The sequence below is a fragment of the Coenobita brevimanus genome, chromosome 116 (assembly GCF_032717465.1).
Source record: "Coenobita brevimanus isolate Jiangsu-jjx chromosome 116, ASM3271746v2, whole genome shotgun sequence".
Taxonomy (NCBI): domain Eukaryota; kingdom Metazoa; phylum Arthropoda; class Malacostraca; order Decapoda; family Coenobitidae; genus Coenobita; species Coenobita brevimanus.
In genome coordinates, this window is record NC_137069.1 from 25551160 (window position 1) to 25559452 (window position 8293).

An 8293-nucleotide genomic window follows, 5' to 3' on the forward strand; every position below is an offset into this window, starting at 1 on the left:
GGAAACTGAGCCAGATGGGTATGCAGATGCGGTGACACTAGAGGCTAAGAGAGGGTGACCGGCGACAGAGGAGAGGCAGGGTAAGGCAGGGGTAGCAGGGGAGAGTGAGGCAGTGGTTGGCAGGGTGGGGTAGGGGTAGGTAGGGTGAGGCAGGGGTAGACAGAGGACGTAAGGAGAGTGAGGCAGCGGCTAATAAGGTGGGCTGGGGTAGGCAGGGTGAGGTAGGGGTAGGCAGGGTGAGGCAGGGAAGGTAGAGCAGAGGGGTAGGAAGGGTGAGGCAGGGTGGGTGAGGAGGTGGGGTTAGGAAGGTAGGGTGAGGCAGGGAGAGGGAGAGCGAGGCAGGGTATATGAAGGTGTGGTAGGGCAGGGGTAGGCAAGGCGAGGCAGGGGTAGGGAGGGTGAGAATGGAGCCGGGAGGGGTAGGCAAAAGGTGGCAAGGATAGGAAGGGCAGGTAGGGGTAGACAAGTATAGGCAGGGTAGGTAAGAAGGTGGGAAGATAGGCAGGCAGATGGGAAAATGGGGTTAGGTAGCCAGACAGATGATGGAAGGAAGAGAGGGTGAAGTAAGAGAGGCAAAGGTAAGGCAGGAGTGGGCAGGGGGAGGCAGGGTGGGTGAGGGGGTTAGAAAACAGATAGAGGAGCAAGGTAAGGTAGCCAAAAAGAAGATGGAAGAAAAGTAGGGTAGGAAGGGTGAGACAGGGGCAGGTAGGGTTAGGAGGGTGGGTGAGGAGGTGGGAAAATGGGAAACGGTAGAAAGAGGTTGTGGAAGGATGGTTGGGTGAGATAGGGGAGTCAAAGGTGAGGCAGGGGTAGGCAGGATGAGGCAGGGTGAGAAGGAGGTGGGATGGCAGGCAGGCAGATGGGGATATGGGGAAAGGTAGCCAGAAAAAGGATGGATGGAAGGTAGGGCGAGCCAGGAAAGATAGGATGAGGTAGGGGGTAAGCAAGGCGAGGCAAAGGTAGGCAGGGTAAGGCAGGATGGGTGAGGGTGTGGTAAGACAGACAGGTAGGTAAGAAAACAAGGTAAAGTAGATAGAGAGAGGATGGAAGGAAGGCAGGATAAGGCAGGGGCAGGCAGGGAGAGGCAGGGGTACCAGGGATAGGCAGGGTGGGCCAAGAGGTAGGTAAGCAGGCAGGTAGGAAGACAGGGTAAGGTGGGAGATTAACAGGAAGAAAAGGTGAGGCAGAGTGAGGAGACAGGTAGGCAGCCAGGTAGGCAGAACAGGGTAAGGCTGACGAAAGAGGATGGATGGAAGGTAGGATGGAGGACGCAAGGAAATTGGCAGGAAAGAGGTGAGGCAGGAATAAGGTGAGGCATGAAAGAGGTGAGACAAGAAAGAGGTGAGGCAGGGAGGAAGGCAGGCAGATGGGAGGGGAGAGGAAGGGTGGAGTAGGGAGGAAGATTGGAAGGCAGACAGGTAAGATAAGAAATAAAGTGGGGGATGGGGAGGTGGGCAAGTGCGGTGGCTTAGGCAGGGAGGGAGGCTGAGGCAGGGAGAAGTAGTGACAGGGAAAGCCAGGGTAAGGTAGGGGGGAGGAAGGAATGAAGGCATGGAGAGATGAGGCAGGGTTTATAAGGTAAGGCAGGGAGGAAGGTAGGGGTGAGGTAGGCAGAGAAGGAGGCAGGGAAGGTTAGCAGGCAGGGAGGAAGACAGACAAGGAAGGGGTGAGGTAGGGAGAGGTTGAAAGATGAGGATGGGATGATGTGAGACATGTTAAGTGAGATGATGGGTGAGGCAAGGTTTAGATAGAGAAAGGAAGCAGAATGAGGAAGAAAGGAAGGCAGAGTAAAAGTAGATGGGAAGGCAGTGAGAGTGATGGAGGGAAGGTAGTGTTAAGCAAATGAGGGATATAAGAGACTACGAGACCGTTGCCTGTGACAGAAGTGAGCCAGGATAATGCAAGAGGTAGGTAGGGTGATGGGAAGGCAGGGAAGGGATAAGGTAGGAGGAGGAAGGGTAGAGACAGTAGAAAGGATGCGGTACGTAGGGAGAGTGAGGTAGGTAGGGAGACAAAGGAGGCAGCGACGCTGAGGCAAAGGAGGCAGGGAAGGGGTGGGGAAAGAGAAGGTAGACAGAGGAAGACAGAAAGGTAGGGTTAGATAGAAGATAGGCATCAAGAAAGAGGATAAAAGGCAGCCAGGATGAGGTAGGCAGACGGGGGAGGCAGGGGGAGAAAAGCAGGTGGGCACGGTGAGCCAGGGTGGGTGAGGCAGGTTGAGGAAGGAGATGGGTTGGCTAGTTTAGGCAGATGGCTTGACACTAGAAGCTAAGTGGTTGTGGCTGCGACTGAGATGCGGCACGAAGAACCAGAAGCAGAGGGAGGTAGGCAGCAGGGTGAGGAAAGATGAGGTAGGCAGGTGGTAGAGTAAGGCAGACAAGAAAACAAGCAAGTAAGCAGGGTGAGGCAGGGTGAGTTAGGTAGGCAGAGAGGCAAAGGGTGGTAGGAAGCAGGGTGAGGCAGGATGAGGTAGGCAGAGGACAGAGTAAGACACAGAAGACGACAAACAAGTAGACAGAGTGAGGCAGGGTGAGTTAGGCAGGCAGAGAGGCAGAGGTAGGTGGGTAGGCAGGGTGAGGCAGGATGACGTAGGCAGGGGACAGAATAAGGCAGACAAGAAAACAAGCGAGCAGGCAAGGTGAGGCAGGGTGGATTAGGCTGGAGGTAGGCCTAATCAGGGAAGGTAAGTGAGGCAGACTAGGTTAAGAGGAGGCAGGCAGTCAGATAAGGTGAGGTAGGCGTGCTGTGGCAGGGGCAGCAGGGTGAGGGAGGCAAATGAAGGAAGGGATGAAGGAAGGTTAGGAATTGAGAGGTAGAATGAAGAATGAGAGAAAATAGGTAGGCAGAGAGAGCATGCTATGAATGGTGATGATGATGAAAGGAAAGATGAAGAAGATAGGCAGGGTTAGGCAGGCAGGTAAGGTACCGTAGGTAGGGTAAGGCAGACAAGGTAGATTAGGCAGAGTAAGGTAGGCAAGGTAAGGTAGGCAGGGTAAGGTAGACAGGGTAAGGTAGGTAGGCAGGGCAAGATAGGCAGGGAAAGGCAGGCAGGGTATGGCAGGTAGGGTAAGGCAGGCAGGATAAGATAAGCAGAGCAAGGCAGCCAGGCAGGATAAAGCAGGCAGGGTAAGGTAGCGAGGGTATGGCAGGTAGGGTAAGGCAGGCGTGGTAAACCTGGGTAAAGCAGGCAGGATGAGGTAGGCAGGGTAAGGTAGGCAGGGTAAGGTAGGCAGGGTAAGGTAGGAAGGGTAAGGCAGGCAGGGTAAGGTAGGCAGGGTAATACAGGCTGGGTAAGGTAGGCAGGGTAAGAAGTGGAGTGCCGCAGGGTTCAGTGTTAGGTCCTATTCTTTTCCTAATAATATCAGTGATATTGATGAAGGATTATGTTGTAAAATCTTAAAATTTGCTGACGATACTAAAACAGGTAACAGAGCAGATACAGCACTGCAAAGGCAGGCAATTCAGAGAGATCTTGATCAACTGTTTAACTGGGCCCAAGTCTGGCAAATGGATTTCAATGTTAATAAATGCAAAGTGCTAAACATTGGCAGTAAAAATGTAAGAGCAAGTTATAGCATGAATAATGTCCAACTTGATAGGGTAAACCATGAAAAAGACTTAGGAGTTATAATAACAAACGATTTGAAACCAAGCAAACAATGTACAGAAGCTGCGGAAAAAAAAAAACAATAAATTAATTGGATTCATAGGCAGAGCATTTGAATATAAATCCAATAATATCGTCCTCACTTTGTATAATTCCTTAGTACGCCCGCACTTGGAGTATTGCGTTCAGTTTTGGTTACCGTATTATAAAAAGGATATGGAAAAGCTTGAAAGAGTGCAGCGAAGGATGACAAAGATGATACCTAGATTGAGAAATAACCTTTACGAGGAACGTTTGGAAGCTCTGAATCTCTTTACCCTAACAAAACGGAGGATACGAGGAGATCTAATGCAATTATTCAGAATATTCAAAGGACATGATAACATGGCTGTTGATAAATACTTCACAGTTGATCACTCGAATTATACTAGAGGCAATGGGTATAAAATAATTGGCAAACGATTCCATTGCATGAAGCTAAGCATTTCTTTTTAAATAGAGTTGTAAATATATGGATTAAATTGCCTTCCAATGTAGGCAAGGTAAGGCATGCAGGGTAAGGCAGGCAGGGTAACGTAGGCAGGGTAAGGCAGGCAGGGTAAGGTAAGCAGGGGAAGGAAGGCAGGGTAAGGTAGGCAGGGTAATGTAGGCAGGGTAAGGAAGGCAGGGTAAGGTAAGCAGGGTAAGGGAGACAGGGTAAGAATGGCAGGATATGGCAGATAGGCAGGTGAGAGAGGTTGGTGATGAACTGACTGGATGAGGCAGGTTAATCAGAGAGGCAGTGAGATGCATGGAGAGGCAGAGAGAGGAGTGAGGCAGAGCTAGGGTGAAGCAGGTTAGGGTAAGGCAGGGTTAGGGTGAGGCAGGGTGAGGAAGAGAAGAGGTAAGGCAAGCACTCAGGCAAGGAAAGGATAGCACAGGATGGGTATGACAGAGGGAGGTACAGAGTGAGGAAAATAGAACGGCAGGATGATACTGTAGGTAGATGGGTGAGACAGGCATGAAGGCAGGGTAAGGTAGGAGATGGATAGGCAGGGTGAGGCAGGGAGGGTGGTCTGTCACAGGATGGAAAGGCGGGATAAGATAGACAGGAGACAGAGAGTGGAAGATAAAAAGAACAGATAGACAGCGTGATACAGAGAGCCAGAAGCATTGTTAAAGAGATAGAGAAGCGAGCGTGACATTGATAAAAAGATAGGAGAAAGACAGACAGAAAAACAAATCGACAGGCAGATCGCAATATGAGACAGACAGCAGAAAAACAGGCAGACAACAAACACAGAAAAACAGACAAACGGATAGATAGAGAGAAAAACAGACAGAGACAGGTAGACATACAAACGTGTCGAGACGAGATTTACTTATGAGGGGAGAGAGAGAGAGAGAGAGAGAGAGAGAGAGAGAGAGAGAGAGAGAGAGAGAGAGATGGCTGCCAACTAATATACAAAAAAAAGTTACTCCCAATCAGTCAATCAACAAATCAATCAAACAAGCATCATTAGGCCAGACAATAGTGCTTTAGTAAAAACAACAATACTCCTAAACACAATAAAGAAAAAATAAAGACTAAAAGAGTACATGTGTATATGGAGGAAGAGAGGGAGGATGACCAGAGTAGTGGGGCGGGGGGAGGAGGCGGGGAGAAAATGAAGATGAGGAAATAAGGCAGGGTGAGGTAGGGAAGGTAGGGTGAGAAAGAGTAAACAGGGTGGGTAAGGCAAGGGTAGGCAGGCTGAGGCAGGGGTAGGGAGGTTAGTGCAAGGGTAGGCAGGGTGAGGCAGGGGTAGGCTGGTTGAGCAGGGTTAGGCAGGGGTAGGCAGGGTGAGGCACGGTGAGGCAGGGGTGGATAAAAAAGAAAAATAAATGAAGAAAGGTGGGAGGAGAAAAATGAATATGAAAAAATATGGAAAAACAAGAGGAAAAAGAATGGTAAAGAGAAAGAAAAATAAAACAGAAGAGACGTGATAGAGAAAGAAAGTGATAGGAAATCTGCAGAAAGGAAGTTTTAGATAGATAGATAGATAGAGACTGGAGAAAGACATAAAAAAACAATTACAAAGACAAACAGGAACAAACACACATACAGAAATTAAGACAGACGGTCAAACAGAAAGATGAACGAAAAGGAAACAGACGAACATACAAAGACACAGACAAACACATGCAGACAGACAAATATGCACAGATACTGACAGACAGACACATGCACAGACATACATACAGAGATATAGACTGGCGGACATGCACAGACAGACAAAGACACAGATACAAACAGACACATGCACAGACAGACAAACATACAGATACAAACACACACATAGACAGAGAGACAAACATACAAAGACAGAGACAGATTGACAAATATGCAGAGACAAAGACAGACAGACACAAGCACAGAAAAACAGAGAGAGAGAGAGAGAGAGAGAGAGAGAGAGAGATGAATAAATAAACTTAAAAATGGATAGACGAAGAAAGGAAAAAAAAAAAAAAATACTCAGACGAAGGTGAAAAATTTACATAAATATTTCGTGCCTGAAAGACTTTGGAAAACTCACGTGAAGAAAAATGAATGAAATCGTTTGGAACACTGGGAACACTTTATGACCGTGAAATTTTAAAATTATGTGCAATGAAAGAAATTATCAATGTGTTTATGCATGATAAGACTCCTCTCTAAACACACGCTTGCACATAATATGCGTAAATACATACATACATGCACAGACATACACACTCACTCTCAAGCACACACCTCTGCACATATACCTACACATGCACCTCCACACACACACACACACACACACACACACACACACACACACACACACACACACGAAAAAAATCGGAAGGAAATTCAATAGCCTGTCAAAAAAAAATAGGTAACATTCATATTCAAACTTCGACGCCATTAAAATAAATAAAAATAAAAATAAGAACACAGACTGATAGTTATTCCAATATTTTAGGTTACAGACACAAAATATAAAAATTTAAATAAATCTAGAACACCGCATAACTGCCCAAGGACAATTTTGATAAATTAAAACTTACCACAGCCATTGCCTATTAGGAGCCTAGCTATAAAGGGACCTTGAGGTCAATGCCACTAACCTTGTGCATGTCACCTTAGGTCACCAGTCTGTAAGTCCAAGTTTGTCGGCTCTAGCTTTAATGCTTCACGGAAAATTAGCTGACATCCGGAATATCCGGAAAAGTTTTTTTTTTTTTTTTTCCAGAAATAGCCAAGGTCATTGATCTTGTTCATGTCGCCTTAGGTCATCACAGTGTACAAGTCCACCAAGTTTGGTGGCTCTGGCATTACTCTTTCATGGAAAATTAGGTGACATCCAGAATATCCAGGACAATCCCAGTATTTGGCCCTAGCTGATCGCGGAGAATATTCATCTGGTTACGATCATACTCTTTTCAGGTCAGCTCGCCGGTAAGGGGTATATGCTGTAAAATTTTGATCTTTCTAGCTTAAGTGGTTTCTGAGATAATGTCAACAATTTGGTTTTGTATGTTCCCGATAATATCCGGTGATATGGTGAACCGATTTCCTTCCAATTTTGTCAGATGAAGCGGCCAGCTGGGGGACATAGCTGAAAAAGTGTGAAGGCTCAAGGCTAAACAGCCTGGCCATTTAGTTTTTCTGAAGAAAGAAAAATAACTAGAAGACTGTAACTGTCAGAGACAGATACTAATCTCCATTTATAAGAATATGGTTTTTTGTAATGACTCTAAAATCCTTGGTCAAACCACCACCAAGAAGTATACATAGCTGGTGCAGGGCCAGTCAAGAAGTGCCAAATTTATGTTTTGGTTTTTCCTGTATGGAGGAGCACTTAAACACTGTTGAGAACTGGGGTGTTCCAAATATCGTGATGTTACGCGTCAATAACCTCATTTTTCCTTTTCATATATAGGTTTGGAAATCAGTTTACAACAGGAATTACTTCCATGTTCACGCATCTATAATAGTTTTGGAATAAACTGAGACTGAAAATTCATGATTTTCGGACATTTTTCGACCTGTGACCTTGAAAAGAAGATCAGTGTCACTGAAACTGCGTCAGTGTAATAGGATCACGGTGCTGTACATCCTTAATAAGTATGATGGAAATCGGACACGAAGAGTGACGGAATAATAATGATGATGATGATGATGACGATGATGTTGATGATGATGATGACGATGATGATGATGATGATGATGATGGTGATGATGATGATGATAATAATAATGATAATAATAATAATAATAATAATAATGACATACAAAAGATCTCCACGGATGCTAATAAGTGAAGGTCCATAAGAAGACTATTGACAAAAGCAATAAAACTTCCCATATGGATGAGGGAAGTTTTAATAATAAAGTTTTGAAACCCCCAAAATAAAGCACACGGTGACAGCAGGAATAATAAAAGATAAAATAAGAAAGAACTGAAGCTGAGAAAGAGGATAAGAAAACAATAAGGTGAAGACAAAGACGTATAATGAAGTGAAGACGTAAAAGGCAAGCAAGGAGAAGGAAGAATGAGACGAGAGAGAGAGAGAGAGAGAGAGAGAGAGAGAGAGAGAGAGAGAGAGAGAGAGAATGCAAGGAAGAAGAACGAAGCGAATTATATGAAACAAGAAATAAGGGAGAGTGGAAAAAAAAATAGAGGAAGTGAGAATATGAAA